The 19055-nt window shown below is 41.1% G+C and overlaps 1 long non-coding RNA gene across 2 annotated transcripts; it reads right to left on the reverse strand.

Moving 5' to 3' along the window:
• Positions 1-223: 223 nt before the first annotated feature.
• Positions 224-5921, reverse strand: LOC123726112 (uncharacterized). 2 transcript variants are annotated; one of them, XR_006758427.1, is made up of 4 exons: positions 5786-5921; positions 4955-5316; positions 4615-4697; positions 224-1064 (listed from the first exon to the last, which is right to left on the reverse strand). It is a non-coding gene; the product is annotated as an uncharacterized lncRNA (long non-coding RNA). The 2 variants fall into 2 exon arrangements; XR_006758428.1 differs by having other exon boundaries at positions 224-1136.
• Between the last annotated feature and the right edge of the window lie 13134 nt (positions 5922-19055).

The raw sequence follows: 19055 nt of genomic DNA on the forward strand, positions 1-19055 counted from the left end.
GTATTACTGGACTCACCTGGACTCAATCACCTGTTTATTACCTCCACTATATTTGTCAGTTCCCCAGCTCTGTTCCCCGCTGCTGCATTGATTGTTGAATATCGTTGTTTTGACCGTGTGCTGACGCTGTGCCTGTCTTGTTTCGTGTTTGTTGTTCATTAAATGTTGACTCCCCGTATCTGCTTCTCGCCTCTGGCGTCGGTCCTTACAGTAACACTGGTGAATAAAGTTATTGCATTCAGAGCTACGGTTTGAAGCAATGAAATACAATGAATTCATGCTATGGTTTGTGGCTACATAATTTTTTTTTATAGGCTTACTATATATACAAGCACACGAGCCCTGGCCAGAGGTGAACTCCCCTCAATACTCAGCTCCCTAAACTGACTTCTAAACAGCTTCTACCCCCAAGCCATAAGACTCCTGAACATCTAATCAAATGGCTACCCAGACTATTCACATTGCCTAAAATTTGATTTGATTTACACTAGATCTTATCGGCTCATAAATGTTTAAACAGTCGATTTAAGGAGGGCATGCTCATGGATTAGTACTGTGGTGTGTATGGTGTGCACGTACAGTGAAAAGCGTTGTGTTGTGAAAAGCTGATCTAAAAGCTGATCTAAAACGTTGAGCATAGCACTGAATTATTCAAAACCCATCTTCAGTTAAACCTTACATTATATTTCTCTGGCAAGCGTGACACTCTTATCCGGAGCAAATAGGGTTAAGTGCCATGCTCAAGGGCACATTGACAAATTTTTCACCTAGTCGGCTCGGGGGATTCAAACCAACGACCTTCCGTTTACCAGCCCAATGCTCTTAACCACTAGACTACCTGCCGCCCTGGTATGAAACTTGGGTATGGAGAATTACTCCACAAGGAAATTGATTTCAATAGCTATGACAAATATGCTGTGCTTTTTTTATTTCAATGTGGAAGGTCTTTGGCGAGGAATGTTGAATAACTGGTTTGTGCAGAATGTTTGAGGTGATGATTAACTCTGCATTCTTCTGCATTCCATTCTGACACTGTCATCCTGGGGAGAGTTCTGAGTTTCGTTCTAGAAGGACAGAGATTTGGTTCAGGGTTCCAAGATTATCAAGCCGTTATCAACTTCTCACATGAAAGCATGCTGCGAGAGAGAGAGAGAGAGAGAGAGAGAGAGAGAGAGAGAGAGAGAGAGAGAGAGAGAGAGAGAGAGAGAGAGAGAGAGAGAGAGAGAGAGAGAGAGAGAGAGAGAGAGAGAGAGAGAGAGAAGAAACTCTAAAGTCACTCCTAGCTTTTGACATGAAAGCAGGCACTACACAACACAAGGTATGCAGTGGATGCAGGTTGACCTAAATGTAACCTATATTACATGGAGCTATGGATGCAAGGACTGACAGTGCATTAGATCAACATGATAGTGTTAAATATATTTTGAAGCATTGTTTGTTTACAAAGACAATTGTTAAAATAACAATTATGACGGGGTAAGACGGTTGTGTTAAGCTCATGATGTATTTAAAGGTGATATTCTTCAAGAATCAATGGGTCCTGGCTCTGACCCCACTCTCCCAGTGTATCTCAAGGGGAGTGGGATATGTAAAAAACGTCATTTCAAATTCACACATGCAATTGTACATATGTAAAATAGGACCTATGTAAGCACCCACCTAATTGTCTTATTACTATCTACTGTTCCATTGAAATCACTATTTAACTGCAATACATATAGCACATTTTAGCTTTAAAGCGGCAATCTGTGGTTGCTACATTCAGTGTTTTACTTATAAATGATTGATATATACCCACTGATTCTGGAAGAATATAACTTAGAAATGCCTCATGAGCTTGGTTCAACTGTCGTACCCCATCAGAACCATAAATAGAGATTGAGATTGGTTTACTCCAATGTTTGTAAACAAAGTAAATGTAAACAAACATGGTCAAAACTTCAATTTTGATATCATGGATGGTCAGTCCTTGCATCCATAGCTCTGTCTATGAATTTGAGAGTGGTTACATTTCTCCAGCCCCATCCCTCAGTTTTTTACTGAAAGTACGCTTTGTTATTGCTTCAACTGTGGCTTGCCCCTTAAATAAAAAATATATTTTATTGATCCATTAACAGACAAACTGGATGGAAACTCATTCAGACAGTCGTGCCAGTTCCTCTGCTCTCTTTCATCACCTTTAAATCCTCAATATATATGAAATCAACCAACTTCAAGTCTGTTTGTATACCAATTCAAAATGTTTATAGTCCCGGTTTCTTTTCAATCACTATTCAAACTCAATAATCAGGTTCATAATTAGCCTACTATACAAGATCTGCCACAGATCTCCACACCCCTTTTTCCCGCACAAAGTACATTTTCATTTTTAGGTACATTTTCCATCTCTTACAGAGGTCAATTTTTCTGGAACAGTCTCCCAGACCACCGTAAGCACTGCAACAGTCTCCTGGACCACCGTAAGCACTGCAACAGTCTCCTGGACAACCATAAGCACTGGAACAGTCTCCTGGACCACCGTAAGCACTGCAACAGTCTCCTGGACCACCCTAAGCACTGCAACAGTCTCCTGGACAACCATAAGCACTGGAACAGTCTCCTGGACAACCCTAAGCACTGGAACAGTCTCCCGGACCACCGTAAGCACTGGAACAGTCTCCCGGACCACAGTAAGCACTGGAACAGTCTCCCGGACCACCGTAAGCACTGGAACAGTCTCCCGGACCACCGTAAGCACTGGAACAGTCTCCCGGACAACCCTAAGCACTGGAACAGTCTCCCGGACCACCCTAAGCACTGGAACAGTCTCCCGGACAACCCTAAGCACTGCAACAGTCTCCAGAACCACCATAAGCACTGCAACAGTCTCCTGGACCACCGTAAGCACTGGAACAGTCTCCCGGACAACCCTAAGCACTGGAACAGTCTCCCGGACAACCCTAAGCACTGGAACAGTCTCCCGGACAACCCTAAGCACTGGAACAGTCTCCAGGACCACCGTAAGCACTGCAACAGTCTCCCGGACAACCCTAAGCACTGGAACAGTCTCCCGGACCACCCTAAGCACTGGAACAGTCTCCCGGACAACCCTAAGCACTGGAACAGTCTCCCGGACAACCCTAAGCACTGGAACAGTCTCCCGGACCACCGTAAGCACTGGAACAGTCTCCCGGACAACCCTAAGCACTGGAACAGTATCCCGGACCACCCTAAGCACTGGAACAGTCTCCCGGACAACCCTAAGCACTGCAACAGTCTCCCGGACCACCGTAAGCACTGGAACAGTCTCCCGGACAACCCTAAGCACTGGAACAGTCTCCCGGACAACCCTAAGCACTGCAACAGTCTCCCGGACCACCGTAAGCACTGCAACAGTCTCCCGGACCACCGTAAGCACTGCAACAACTTCAACATTCAAATTGAAAAAATATCTTCTGGAATTAAAGAGTATCTTCTGGACATTCCGCTCATTGACTCATCCCAATAATTCTCTGCCTATCAGCCACTCATTTTGTTTCTACATTTTACTTGAAACTCTTTCTTATTTTTTTTTACCCCCTAATTCATAATGCTTTCCTTTTGTTGTTTGTGTAAATTTCTAATTATTTGTTTGTCTGTCTTAAGAATCAGTACGACTCTATATCCACAGTAAAACGAGTCCTATATCGACAACCTGAAAGGCCGCTCAGCAAGGAAGAAGCCACTGCTCCAAAACAGCCATACAAAAGCCAGACTACGGTTTGCAAACTGCACATGGGGACAAAGATCGTACTTTTTGGAGAAATGTCCTCTGGTCTGATGAAACAAAAATAGAATTGTTTGGCCATAATCACCATCGTTATGCTTGGAGGAAAAAGGGTGAGGCTTGCAAGCCGAAGAACACCATCCCAACCGTGAAGGACGGGGGTGGCAACATCATGTTGTGGGGGTGCTTTGCTGCAGAAGGGACAGGTGCACTTCACAAAATAGATGGCATCACGAGGCAGGAAAATTACGTGGATATATGTAAGCAACATCTCAAGACATCAGTCAGGAAGTTAAAGCTTGGTCGCAAATGGGTCTTCCAAATGGACATTGACCCCAAGCATACTTCCAAAGTTGTGGCAAAATGGCTTAAGGACAACAAAGTCAAGGTATTGGAGTGGCCATCGCAAAGCCCTGACCTCAACATTATAGAAAATATGTGGGCAGAACTGAAAAAGCGTGTGCGAGCAAGGAGGCCTTCAAACCTGACTCAGTTACACCAGCTCTGTCAGAAGAACTGGGCCAATATTCACCCAACTTATTGTGGGAAGTTTGTGGAAGGCTACCCAAAACGTTTGACCCAAGTTAAACAATTTAAAGGCAATGCTACCAAATACTAATCGAGTGTATGTAAACTTCTGACCCACTGGGAATGTGATGAAAGAAATAAAAGCTGAAATAAATCATTCTCTCTACTATTATTTTGACATTTCACATTGTTAAAATAATGTGGTGATCCTAACTGACCTAAGACAGGGAATTTTTACTTGGATTAAATGTCAGGAATTGTGAAAAACTGAGTTTAAATGTATTTGGCTAAGGTGTATGTAAACTTCAGACTTAAACTGTATATATATTAAAAAAAACTACCAAGTATAGCCCAGTCCATTCTGAAGTTCCTCTCACTGTCTCCACCACCAGTCCTTCTCAGACCTGTCCTTGGATCGGAGATCCTGCAGCAGGACAGAGGAAAAAGCAGGGGGATGGATTTAATCCATATTTCGGAAGTATCACGGAAGATCTGCGTTGAAATGTATTTAATTTCCAATTGAGCCGACATGTGCAGCGTTTACCGAACGCCGGAACATTGCCTTTAAATGTCAATCTAGCTACAACACGAATCTTCCAAGACACTTCAGTGATACGGATTGAATCCAGCCCTTAGTCATGGAATTTCACTTATTTATTTACCAGAGAGATGGACACTGACCTGTAGGAGATGCAGTGAGAGCTGACCCAGGTCCACAAACACCAAAATCAGGACAAAGATCATGACCAAGATCAGGACCGTGATCCAAACAATTCCAGGGTAAAGGGCAGGGGCTGTTCTTCTTGCTTTAAATCTATCAACAACATCTCTGAATGCTGTGTTGACAACTAGGTTAAGTCTTCTGGGGAATCTCTCCTGGCATAGTGGACACTGATACTGGTGTCTGCTATCCCAGTATTCATTGAGACAGGCCATGCAGAAATTGTGTCCACAACTGGTGGTGACTGGATCACTAAATACATCCAGGCAGAGAGAGCACTGGAACGGCTCTTCTTCTGATCTTCTTCTGCGGGCAAACATTGCTGGAAACAAAGACCCTTTAATTTAGTTACTTGACTCATTCCTGTTGTCTCTTAGTGGAGCAAAGGGCCCAAACAATGTTTTCCCAGCAACCCTGATTATTGTAGATGAAACCCTTATCTGGAAACTCATTTCAAGGGACTATAATACCAGGACATAAAGTGTTCTGGTCATGCATAGCTTAACGCGTTGTAGCCTACACACTGAACCAGTGGCATAGGCAGAAATTCTTTACTGGTCAAATTTGTTAACTTTGAAAATGTGACAGCGAAAAAAATGTTTTGCTTTAAATAATAACAATGCAACATGGATGAAACGTTAATCAGAGAAGACGGTGACTAGCTAGCTACAGTGACTAGACAACAACTAGGTTGGAGGCTTGCAGAAATAGCTTAATAGATATAAACATCAGTTAATTACAGAACCAATCAATAAATAAACAGTAACAATCTAACTGTTTCTTCTACTTACAAGACTAATGCTTGGCAAGGGCACACATGGAGGTTACAGGGTGATGTAGCTAGCAGTTTGAGAGGACACGTTTGCTTGCTTGATATATTGTAACAGTTGAAAATAGGGAGAACCCTTTTTTGTTTACCTCGGTTGTCATGACAACAGCAGCAACCACTTTCATGCAGTAACAGAGTTTTCAGTTAAATTGGTGAGAAGCTCATTCTTTTGAAGGAAATTATTCTGTTCTGAAAACAGTGATATCCTCAACACTTTTTATTTGACAAGTCAAGATTGCCCAGCGGTAACAAGGCAAGCTTAATACAGGCTGACATAATTAAACATCATAGTAACATCAAAATAGCATCTTAAATTCACATGAACTGTTTTTTTTTTTTGATTCCAAAGAGATCAAGAGGATTCAAAAGTAAGAAAGTAAATACATAATTTATTAATACACTTTAATAAATATTTCCTTCACAGTGATTTTAGAATTGCTCGCACCGGACTGTGCGTGCGCATGGGCGAGATCGTGCGCACTTCCGCATAGACCGGCGCTCTTCTGATCCGCTGCTCCCCATAATAAGCACGGGGAGTTGGCTTAGGGCTCACCCTTGGCCCAGCCAAACTACCCGTGTGCCCCCCCAATTTTTTTTATTGGGGGTGCCTATCGTGCTTCCGTCGTTGGGCACGCTCTTCGTACTGTCGCCGTTCCTCCCTCGCTGTCTCCACCTGTTTCCATGGCAGGGTCTTGTCCCCTGCCATTACCTCCTCCCATGTGCATGATGTCCTCCACTCCCTTCTCTCCCTGGCCCAGGATCCTTGCTGCTCCTGGGCCCGCTGCTTGGTCCGTTGGTGGTGGGTAGTTCTGTCACGTTCGTCGTAAAGATGGGACCAAGGCGCAGCGGGAATGTGTATACTCATCTTCTTTATTAAAAAGAAAAAACAAAACCAACACTTAAACAAAACCGAGAAACAGTCCTGTAAGGCACACAGCTACACATGGAACAACTACCCATAGAAAAACACCCCTACTAAATAGGACCTTCAATTAGAGGCAACGAGAAACAGCTGCCTCCAATTGAAGGTCAAACCAATAAACTATGCATAGAAATAGATAAACTAGACACAGACATAGAAATAGACTAACATAGAACATAGAACATTGAACCAACAAACCCCGAAACACATTAAACAAACACCCCCTGCCACGTCCTGACCAAACTACAATAACAAATAACCTCTTTACTGATCAGGACGTGACAACTATATGTTGTTTTACTATCTGTTGTTTTAAAATCTATTGTTACAATCTGTTGTTTTACTATCTGTTGTTTTAAAATCTATTGTTACAATCTGTTGTTTTACTATCTATTGTTACTATCTGTTGTTTTACTATCTATTGTTACTATCTGTTGTTTTAAAATCTATTGTTACTATCTGTTGTTTTACTATCTATTGTTACTATCTGTTGTTTTAAAATCTATTGTTACTATCTGTTTTAAAATCTATTGTTACAATCTGTTGTTTTAAAATCTATTGTTACAATCTGTTGTTTTACTATCTGTTGTTTTACTATCTATTGTTACAATCTGTTGTTTTACTATCTATTGTTACTATCTGTTGTTTTAAAATCTATTGTTACTATCTGTTGTTTTAAAATCTATTGTTACAATCTGTTGTTTTACTATCTGATGTTTTACAATCTATTGTTACTATCTGTTTTAAAATCTATTGTTACTGAGGTTTTACTATCTGTTGTTTTACTAGCTGTTGTTACTATCTGTTCTTTTACTAGCTGTTGTTACTATCTGTTCTTTTACTATGCGTGTTACTATCTGTTGTTTTACTATCTGTTGTTACTATCTGTTGTTTTACTATCTGTTGTTACTATATGTTGTTACTATCTGTTGTTTTACTATCTGTTGTTACTATATGTTGTTACTATCTGTTGTTTTACTATCTGTTGTTACTATATGTTGTTACTATCTGTTGTTTTACTATCTGTTGTTACTATATGTTGTTACTATCTGTTGTTTTACTATCTGTTGTTACTATATGTTGTTACTATCTGTTGTTTTACTATCTGTTGTTACTATATGTTGTTACTATCTGTTGTTTTACTATCTGTTGTTACTATATGTTGTTATTATCTGTTGTTTTACTATCTGTTGTTACTATATGTTGTTACTATCTGTTGTTTTACTATCTGTTGTTACTATATGTTGTTATTATCTGTTGTTTTACTATCTGTTGTTACTATATGTTGTTATTATCTGTTGTTTTACTATCTGTTGTTACTATATGTTGTTATTATCTGTTGTTTTACTATCTGTTGTTACTATATGTTGTTATTATCTGTTGTTTTACTATCTGTCGTTTTAAAATCTATTGTTACCATCTGTTGTTTTACTCTCTGTTGTTTTACTACAATTGGAGTTGGAAGTGTACATACACCTTAGCCAAATACATTTAAACTCAGTTTTTCACAATTCCTGACATTTAATCCTAGTAAAAATTCCCTGTTTTAGGTCAGTTAGGATCACCACTTTATTTCAAGAATGTGAGATGTCAAAATAATAGTAGAGAGAATGATTTATTTAAGATTTTATTTCCACATTCCAAGTGGGTCAGAAGTTTACATACACTCAATTAGTATTTGGTAGCATTGCTTTTAAATTGTTTAACTTGGGTGAAATGTTTTGGGTAGCCTTCCACAAGCTTCCCACGATAAGTTGGGTGAATTTTGGCCCATTCCTCCTGACAGAGCTGATGTAACTGAGTCAGGTTTGTAGGCCTCCTTGCTTGCACACGCTTTTTCAGTTCTGCCCACAAAGGAGAATTGAGGTCAGGGCTTTGTGATGGCCACTCCAATACCTTGACTTTGTTGTCCTTAAGCCATTTTGCCACAACTTTGGAAGTATGCTTGGGGTCATTGTCCATTTGGAAGACTCATTTGCGACCAAGCTTTAACTTCCTGACTGATGTCTTGAGATGTTGTTTCAATATATCCACATAATTTTCCCCCCTCATGATGCCATCTATTTTGTGAAGTGCACCAGTCCCTTCTGCAGCAAAGCACCCCCACAACATGATGCTGCCACCCCCGTGCCTCACGGTTGGGATGGTGTTCTTCGGCTTGCAAGCCTCCCCTTTTTCCTCCAAACATAACGATGGTGATTATGGCCAAACAGTTCTATTTTTGTTTCATCAGACCAGAGGACATTTCTCCAAAACCGTAGTCTGGCTTTTTGTTTTTTTCTGGTGGTTTTGGAGCAGTGGTTCTTCCTTGCTGAGCGGTCTTTCTCGTTTTACTGTGGATATAGATACTTTTGTACCTGTTTCCTCCAGCATCTTCACAAGGTCCTTTGCTGTTGTTCTGGGATTGATTTGCACTTTTCACACCAAAGTACGTTCATCTCTAGGAGAAAGAATGCTTCTCCTTCCTGAGCGGTATGACGGCTGTGTGGTCCCATGGTGTTTATACTTGCGTACTATTGTTTGTACAGATGAATGTGGTACCTTCAGGCGTTTGGAAATTGCTCCCAAGGATGAACCAGAATTGTTGGAGGTCTACATTTTTTTCTGATGTCTTGGCTGATTTCTTTTGATTTTCCCATGATGTCAAGCAAAGAGGCACTGAGTTGGAAGATAGGCCTTGAAACACATCCACAGGTACACCTCCAATTGACTCAAATGATGTCAATTAGCCTATCAGAATCTTCTAAAGCCATTACATTATTTTCTGGAATTTTCCAAGCTGTTTAAAGGCACACTTAGTTGACTGTATGTAAACTTCTGACCCACTGGAATTGTGATACAGTGAATTATAAGTGAAATAATCTGTCTGTAAACAATTGTTGGAAAAATTACTTGTGTCATGTACAAAGTAGATGTCCTAACCGACTTGCCAAAACTGTAGTTTGTTTACAAGAAATTTGTGGAATGGTTGAAAAACTAGTTTTAATGACTCCAACGTAAGTCTATGTAAACTTCCGACTTGAACTGTATATTTGAGCGGTTTAACCACATGAGATGTAAGAGAACCTCCTCATATTATCAGTTGAGGTCTTGTTCTTAATAAATCCTACTTGGTCACTGTGTATAATATTAGGTAGTGCCTTCTCTATGCATATCGCAAGGGTCTTAGTAAGAATCGTACAGTCCACATTAAGGAGGCAGATAGCTCTACAATTCCCAGGTTCTGTAGTATTTGTAACTTTTTTAGGAATCAGTGATATCAAAGCCTCATTAAAGGTGTGCTTGGAAGGGAGCCATTTTTAAATGCCTCCTGGTAAAACACTGTCAATACAGGTACAAGAATGTCAATATACTTTTTATAATATTCTACAGGAAGGCCATCAAGACCAGGTGATTTCCCTGTTTTCATAGATAAAATGGTGTCTCTAAGCTCCTCTTCTGTTATAGTACAATCCACGTCCTCTACCTGGCTATCTGATAATCTAGGTAATTCTACACCAGACAAAGAAGTATCCATATCTATGGGGCTGAACAGGAGGATGTATAGAAATCTTCATAAAAACGTTGAAACACACTGTTTATCTCTTTGGATGAGGTCACCATCTTATTGCCCTTCTTAATTGCTGAAATTACCTTAGAAGTGTTTTGCATTATTAGTTGTCTTGCTAGTAGCCTGCCTGTCTTCTCACCTCCCTCATAAAAACTCTAAACGGTGCATATTCTGCCTTTTTATTATACACTTCGTGCAACTCAAATTTCAATTTGTAGGCAGTTTGAAATGCTATCTGTGAAATGTGTTGCCAAATCCCTTTCCAAGACATATCTCTGTTTCTAATCATTTTACTGCTTCAGCCCCTTCTCGCTTCTTTTTGGATGCATGTGCTATATATTTTCCTTCTAATATATGCTTTAGAGATTTCCCATACTGAGCCTATGTCTGTAAGGCCCACATCTTCTGCTAGAATATGTATTGCAAGTCTATCCTTTGACGTGGAGTTACCTGTAAATGTACTTATATCAATCATAGTGTCCATCACTTGGTTAAAGTGTACAGCAAGGACGATCTGCCACTCCATATGTCCCAGTATAATGTTGACCTCATGAAAACAAATCAGGGTCCTCATTGTTGGGAGCATATATGTTGCATAATACTACATTAATCCCATGTACAAGAGCCTCAATGCAGATCAGCCTGCCAGACTCAGTGTTGCTTCAACATTACAAAATTAACTATTTTGTTTATCAGAATAATCACCTCATTTTGTTTGGAAATAAATGAGTTATGTTAAACTACTGCAACCCAGCCTCCTCTAAATGAGTTATGTTAAACTACTGCAACCCAGCCTCCTCTAAATGAGTTATGTTAAACTACTGCAACTCAGCCTCCTCTAAATGAGTTATGTTAAACTACTGCAACTCAGCCTCCTCTAAATGAGTTATGTTAAACTGCTGCAACTCAGCCTCCTCTAAATGAGTTATGTTAAACTACTGCAACTCAGCCACCTCTAAATGTCAATGTCTCTATATCTGTTAAATGTGATTCCTGTATGAACACTGTTTTGATTTTAAATATGTCAATCTTTTTCCTCTTCACTTGGTTACCACAACCATTTATATTCCAAGAGATTATGTTTACATAACCATTAGCCATATTTGTGCTGAGTAGTTGTAGCCTGTGAGTGTGAAGTGTCCCATTTAACACAAGTGACAACTCTTATTGTCACGTTTGCTCCCTCCCCCACTTCTAGGTCACCAGGCTGCTCGTTATGGCGCACGCCTGTCACCAGCGTTACGCGCATCAGCGTATTATGACACTCAACTCCATCACCTCCTTGATTACCTGCCCTATATATGTCACTCCCTTTGGTTCCTTCCCCAGGCGTCATTGTTTCTGTTTCCTGTCTGTGTGCTGTTCGAGTTTCTTGTTTTGTATTATGTTCCGTTTATTTATTAAAACACTCACTCCCTGAACTTGCTTCCTGACTCTCAGCGCACATCGTTACAGAATGACGCCTCACCTAGGGGAAGCATCAGGGAGTGTTTATTTTGTTTTGTAGGTGATGTCAGGTCTGGGTGTCAGAATCGGAGCTACCTGGGAGGCCTCAGCCGGTTTGTCAGATTCCCATGCCTCAGCGGGTTCGACGGGTTCCCCTGCCTCAGCTGGCTCGATGGGCTCCCATGCCTCGACCAAGGCAACCAGAGAGGTCTCATCAGGCTCTCACGCCTCAGCTGGTTCGTCAGGTTTCTGCGCCTCTGCAGAGGCGACCGGTCAGCTCCTGATCCCCGGGATCGTCATCTTGGTCAGCGTCCTGCGGCTGCAGCCGCGCATCGGGGAGGGGGTACTGTCACGTGTGCTCCCTCTCCAGCCTCTAGGTCACCAGGCTGCTCGTTATGGCGCACGCCTGTCACCAGCGTTACGCGCATCAGCGTATTATGACACTCAACTCCATCACCTCCCTGATTACCTGCCCTATATATGTCACTCCCTTTGGTTCCTTCCCCAGGCGTCATTGTTTCTGTTTCCTGTCTGTGTGCTGTTCGAGTTTCTTGTTTTGTATTATGTTCCGTTTATTTATTAAAACACTCACTCCCTGAACTTGCTTCCTGACTCTCACATCGTTACACTAATGAACATCATTATATAACATTTCACAATATGTGCTCAAGCTGAACAATAAAACAGTGTAAAAAAACAAAGAAAACCAATCCCAAAATAAAACAAAGCAACCAGGAATGTCAATCATTACAGAACTGTCATTGATGCTGCAGAAGATAACCTGCTGTCTCAACTCAAAATTCCTTATGGTCCGTAAGGCGCTTGAAAGGCTATATTAGCAACACCCCCTAGAGTCCCGCAAACACATAGGCTACCTTCCTTTTGAATAGTAAACGGCATACAATTCAACCTTGTCTCGTCTTCTTTATCTAGGCTAGACACTTTTCTCTAGCAAGAATCTCTCTGCCTTCACGTTGTACTTGAAAATAACTCAAAGTAAAAACAGTAAATACGTTATGCTCCATACGTACAGTATGCTTCAGTATAAACGACAACACAGTACTTGATCTGGGAAACACTGGGGAAGTGCTTGGGTTCTAGTTGAAGAGAGAAGTTTGTCCAGCTCAATAAAGCCTCAAATATAAATTGTCTGCAACAGTGAAATGGGCTAACACACCTCAATTCAAACTGTTGTTAGAAAACTCAAGTTGAAACATAGCCTATAGGTAATTAGCAGGCAGTGTGCCTTGGTTTGAGGGCAGCGCCTTGGTTTGAGGGCAGTGTAACAATCACGTTTTGGAACATTCTGGAACAATGCATTCTGACAACACGTACATAAAAGAACTCATGCTGGGGCGACCGTTAGAGATATTTGGAACTCACACATGAAAAGGTTAAGGGACCCCATTGGCACCCTTAACTTTTTCACTTCATTTAAGGGAGAAATTCGCCTTAAAAGGTAAGTAAACTTTAAGGGAAAAGATAATGGGAAAACTTACTAAAAATGTTTAATAAAACCAAGCCCTGGGCCATATATCTATGCATTTGGAGTTTGACCAACTTTTAGAATTTTAAATATTGTTCTAATCAGGGGCGCAGCTTTGGTTTTAGAAGTGGGGGGGGGGCATTAATTATTACTATAATTTAAAAAACATCCTGTCAGATAAACTCTCCAAACAGCCTACCCGACCGCTCTGAGGTGTCAGCGTTTTTCTTAACGCACACTGTTGCCTCGTTTTGTTTCACATTTCAATTATAAAATTGGAGGGAACAAAAATGCAATTTCAGAATGTGTGTGGGGGGGACGACGACGACGACGACGACATGTCCCTAGTGAAAGCACCTGGTTCTAATTCTGGACATTTAGGGTGCGTTCATAAATTCACTCTATTTACTCCGATTTCAGAGCACTCTCGTCTGAGTGTGCCAGAAGGTAGAATACCTGATGAATTTACGAATGCTGTTGAATAACACCTGTTGAATATGTCAGTAAACATCGTCAAAAATGCGGAATTCAATTGTTGCCGGCAGCACAGTTACTGTCACCAACGCTCTGGATAACATGAAAACAGCCTAACCAGCTCTATTAGGGTTAGGCATAAAGCCAGGGGGGTAATTCAAGTTAGGGTTGAAGTCAGGGTTAGTGGTTAAAATCTGACTTTGTTTTAGAGAAATAGTTGTGTTTCCTACTTTGCAGCATGACAGGATAGTGGCTCCCAATGTATGACTGGTTGGGGGGGGGGGGGGTGCAGTGGCTTCTATTCTGTCTGAGGCTGCCGGGTGGATGAAAGGCTGGCTTTGAGGGAAGCCTCTGTGGGTATTCTGTGGAGCTGACTGGCAGGGCAGGGACACTGGATCATGGGGTTGGTGCTAACCTCCATGGCCCACTCTCTGGGGACTCCACTGTTCCCACTGTGTCAACAGGCTGGAGATGCCAGGAATCTAGGGATTATTCAAATGGTATCCCTACATACTAATTACAGTAAGAGCATTGGAGAGGAAGGAGGACAATGCATTTTTAACAAGAGAACGCTCAGTGAGGTGAAACGTTTTTATTTTTCCTCCCCGTCTATTGAAGAGTGGGTTTATCTGAAGTGTTCATGGAAAAGTAATGGATGGTCTCTTTCAAAGACATGTGAAAGTATCGATGAGGAAAATGAGTGAGGTAATGAACCAAAGGGTTAGGGGAGGGATGCAGTGTAGACTGTTAATATTTAATGATTAAAGCCCTTCTTACAGGTCCTCCTCATAAAACCAGCCTCATATATCTATCATATACCCTCCTCAGATTAAGCCATAAAGAATGAGAGGAAGGTGACAAAATAAATGTAATAAAAACACAACATCAAACGTCCTTCTCCACCCCATGAATGGTTGACCCGGAACAGCACCACTACCCCCCTAGGTCCTGGTCCAAACGCTTCACACGTCTGACACTTGAAATGCAGGAATTATGGAATTCTCTACCGGGAAAGATAAAGAGATTCCAGGGACCAGTCTTTTTGTTTTGTTCTCCTCAGCTATTCTATTCCCACAATATGCTGCAGCTCTATCACAAAGGAACAGAATGTTTGCCTGGACAGACACTATCTTCCCCTATTGTTCTTCTGAGTCAGACAGGCCCCAGCTCTCTCTCTCTCTCTCTCTCTCTCTCTCTCTCTCTCTCTCTCTCTCTCTCTCTCTCTCTCTCTCTCTCCTTCGCTCCCTCTCTGCCTCTCAATCTATGCAGTTTATTAGTCTGTGGAAAACATGTTTCTGTCTGAAGGGTCTCTCTCTCTCTCTTACTCCCATACATTCATTAGAAACACAAGTCTCATCCCCCAGCTTCCCTTTGAGGAGGAGAATGACTCACATACACAGTTATCTCTCTCTCTCTCTTTCTCTGTTTCCTCTCTCTCCCTCTCTCCTCTCTCTCTCTGGCTCTCTCTCGCTCTCTTTCTTTCTCTCTCTGTCTCTCTCTCTTTGCAGTTATTATTAGTCTGTGGAGAACATGTTTCTGTCTGAAGGGTCTCTCTCTTCCTATCTCTCCCTTACTCCCATACATTCATTAGAGATACAAGTCTTGTCCCCCAGCTTCTTTTTAATGGGGAGAATGACTCACAGACACAGTTATCTCTCTCTCTCTCTCTCTCTCTCTGTCTCTCTCTCTCTCTGTCTCTCTCTCTCTCTCTCTCTCTCTCGCACAGAAAAAAAAATGTATGAAATGTATGCATTCACTACTGTAAGTCGCTCTGGATAAGAGCGTCTGCTAAATGACTAAAATGTACAAATGTCTCTCTCTGTCTCTCTCTCTCTGTCTCTGTCTCTCTCTCTCTCTCTCTCTGTCTCTCTCTCTCTCTCTCTCTCTCTGTCTCTCTCTCTCTGTCTCTCTCTCTCTCTCTCTCTCTCTCTCGCGATTCAATGTCAATTTAAGGGCTTTATTGGCATGGGAAACATATGTTTACATTGCCATAGCAAGTGAAATAGATAATAAACAAAAGTGAAATAAACAATAAAAAAATGTACACGTAACATTTATTTAACCTTTATTTAACCAGGAAGGGCTCAATGAGATTTAAAATCTCTTTTTCAAGAGCGTCCTGGCTAAGATAGGCAGCGCCAAGTCATTACAAAAATTACAGACAAACAACATGAAAAACTACAAGTAATCTAGTAAAAACCATAGAATTCACAAGAGTATAACAAAATCAAAAACAGCAAATTAAAAACATTGACAGGTCAGGGAATCAGACTCAAGATCATTCATCAGTGATTTAAAAACACCAATCGGGACAAGTTCTTCCAGTTTAAAAGTATTTTGTAAGGCATTCCAAGACGATGGCGCAGAGTACATTAAAGCCCTTTTACCAAATTCAGTTCGGACATTTGGAACAGTTAGCAGGATAAAGTCCCTCGAACTAAGAGAGTACCCACCACATTTCTGAACAATAAAAATGCCCAACATTACACTCACAACAGTTCCAAAAGAATAAAGACATTTCAAATGTCATATTATGTCTATATACAGTGATGTGCAAATAGTTAAAGTACAAAAGGGGAAATAAAAAATAAATAAATATAGGTTGTATTTACAATGGTGTTTGTTCTTCACTGGTTGCCATTTTCTTGTGGCAACAGGTCACAAATCCTGCTGCTGTGCCCAATAGATATGGGAGTTTATCAAAATTTGATATTTTATTTCAAATTTCTTGTTGGGTCTGTGTAATCTGAGGGATAAATGTGTCTCCAATATGGTCATACATTTGGCAGGAGGTTAGGAAGTGCAGCTCAGTTTCCACCTCATTTTGTGGGCAGTGTGCACATAGCCTGTCTTATCTTGAGAGCCAGGTCTGCCTTCGGTGGCCTTTCTCAATAGCAAGGCTATGCTCACTGAGTCTGTACATAGTCAAGTATTTCCTTCATTTTGGGTCAGTCACAGTGGTCAGGTATTCTGCGACTGTGTGCTCTCTGTTTAGGGCCAAATACCATTCTAGTTTGCTCTGTTGTTTTTTGTTAATTCTTTCCAATGTGTTAAGTATTTGTATTTTTTTTCTCATGATTTGATTGGGTCTACTTGTGCTGCTGTCCTGGGGCTCTGTGGGGTCTGTTTGTGTTTGTGAACAGAGCCCCAGGACCAGCTTTCTTAGGGGGCTCTTCTAAAGGTTAATTTCTCTGTAGGTGATGGCTTTGTTATGGAAGGTTTGGGAATCGCTTCCTTTTAGGTGGTTGTAGAATTGAATGGCTTTTCTGGATTTTGATAATTAGCGGGTCTCTGCCTAATTCTGCACTGCATGCATTATTTGGTGTTTTACTTTGTACACAGAGGAGTTTTTTGCAGAATAGTCAATTGGAATTTGTGGTCTGTATATTTTATAATTTCATTGAGGACACCATCAACCCCACAGGCCTTTATGGGTTGGAGGGTTTGTATTACATTGAGCTGATTTCTGATGTGCTGTACCTTCTTTTTCTGTAGTGTATTTCTGTATTGTTTTAGTGATTCACCATAGTGAAGGCATAGGCTCAGGTTTTCTGTATTGTTTTAGTGATTCACCATAGTGAAGGCGTTGACTCAGGTTTTCTGTATTGTTTTAGTGATTCACCATAGTGAAGGCATAGGCTCAGGTTTTCTGGGTTGGATAGGTTTCTCCATTTCTTTCTTATGTTTTTGCATTCTTCAAGCTTTGTTGGGTTTCTACCCAGACATTTTAGAAATGGAAGAAACTTTTAATGATTTCATAGAATATTACTTATTCAAATATGAAGGAACCTGACAGATCTTCGACTTTCATATTTCATCAAAGACAGAGCAATTTCCCTGACAGAATTGATATAGATTGTTTCTACATTGTTCGATCCAAAGAATAAAAATCCTTATATTTCTATGGTCCCATCCCTTTTCCTGGAACGTCACCCCTCCCAAGCTGCAGACACCATGGCTGACTCACCCTATAGTCTTTCCATAACTGACTGTTAAGGGACCATTGTTAATCCTTTTATATACATTCATATGGTATGTCACAGACATAAACCTTGTACAATAGGCCTTTTGTCTGGTTCCAGTAACAACAGCGCTGGTGGCCAGTTAACTTCATTTGCCATATTCTGTTTGAGTTACAGTATTGAGGCTCACTACAACACGGTGTCCCAAATGGCACCCTATTCCCTATGTAGAACACTACTTTTGACCAAGACCCATAGGGAATATAGCGCTCTGGTCAAAAGTAGTGCACTGTAAAGGGAATATGGTGCCATTTGGGACACGGACATTGAAGCTCAACATATTTTTTATTTATTTAACTAGGCAAGTCAGTTAAGAACAATTTCTTATTTACGATGGCGGCCTAGGAACAGTGGGTTAACTGCCTTGTTCAGCGGCAGAACAACATCTTTACCTTGTCGGCTCGGGGATTTGATCTTGCAACCTTCCGATTACTAGTCCAACACTCTAAACACTAGGCTACCTGCTGCCCCAATATGTCAACATGGTGGTTGTGTTGTGGATTAGTCTGCAGCCATGTCTCACCACTTTGGAAGAATAGGAATGGCTGAGAATGGGGTGGGGGTACCCGGAATATCTGGCCAATGGACCAAAAATCTGTTACTATTAAAAAAGATTCCTTAACACCGTTTGTTATCGGTGTTATTGTTTAACTAAGGGCTCAGCTGACACATTGAGGCATGCGTTGATGGTTAATGCAAATCAAAACACACTTTTTTTATCTCTCAGATACAGTCCTGTTCACATAACCGTATCCACATTTTGTAACAACCAACACTACAGCACAGCCACCTGGCAGCAAACACAAGTCCATCACTGTCGCTTGATTAGCCCTGTGTCAACAGGTCCTGGTAAACACTCTTCACACTGTAAACATGTCATCTCAACCTGCTGTAGCCCTCAATAAACAACCCACCCAATGTGGTCTAAAAACCACAACAGACAGACAGGGGCCTTAAGGCGTCAGCATGCAGCGGTTCGGCTGGCGCCTAGCCAAACTCGGCTAGCTGAACTGAAAGAGTGTGCTCGTATAATCCCTTAAAAGACCTTGGTTTGAAAAAACAAGAAAAAAGTGTTAATAGTATCGTTTTTGCATTTTGAGACGCCGTAGCTTCCTCCAAATAGTCAAAAAACTCAAGAAATCGGTCATAAATGTTGACGTTTTTTGCTGTGGAGATCTTAGTCGTGTAATTCTACATCTAACTAAGACGTTAGGTGCAGTATTTCTCGAAACAATTTGCATGAAAACGAGTCGTCTCTCGTTGAATGACAACAAATAATTTATTGAAGGATCCCTACTGTTGACCTATCACCGACGAAGGGACTTCGAACTT

This window comes from Salmo salar, chromosome ssa13 (genome assembly GCF_905237065.1).
Source record: "Salmo salar chromosome ssa13, Ssal_v3.1, whole genome shotgun sequence".
Lineage (NCBI taxonomy): Eukaryota > Metazoa > Chordata > Actinopteri > Salmoniformes > Salmonidae > Salmo > Salmo salar.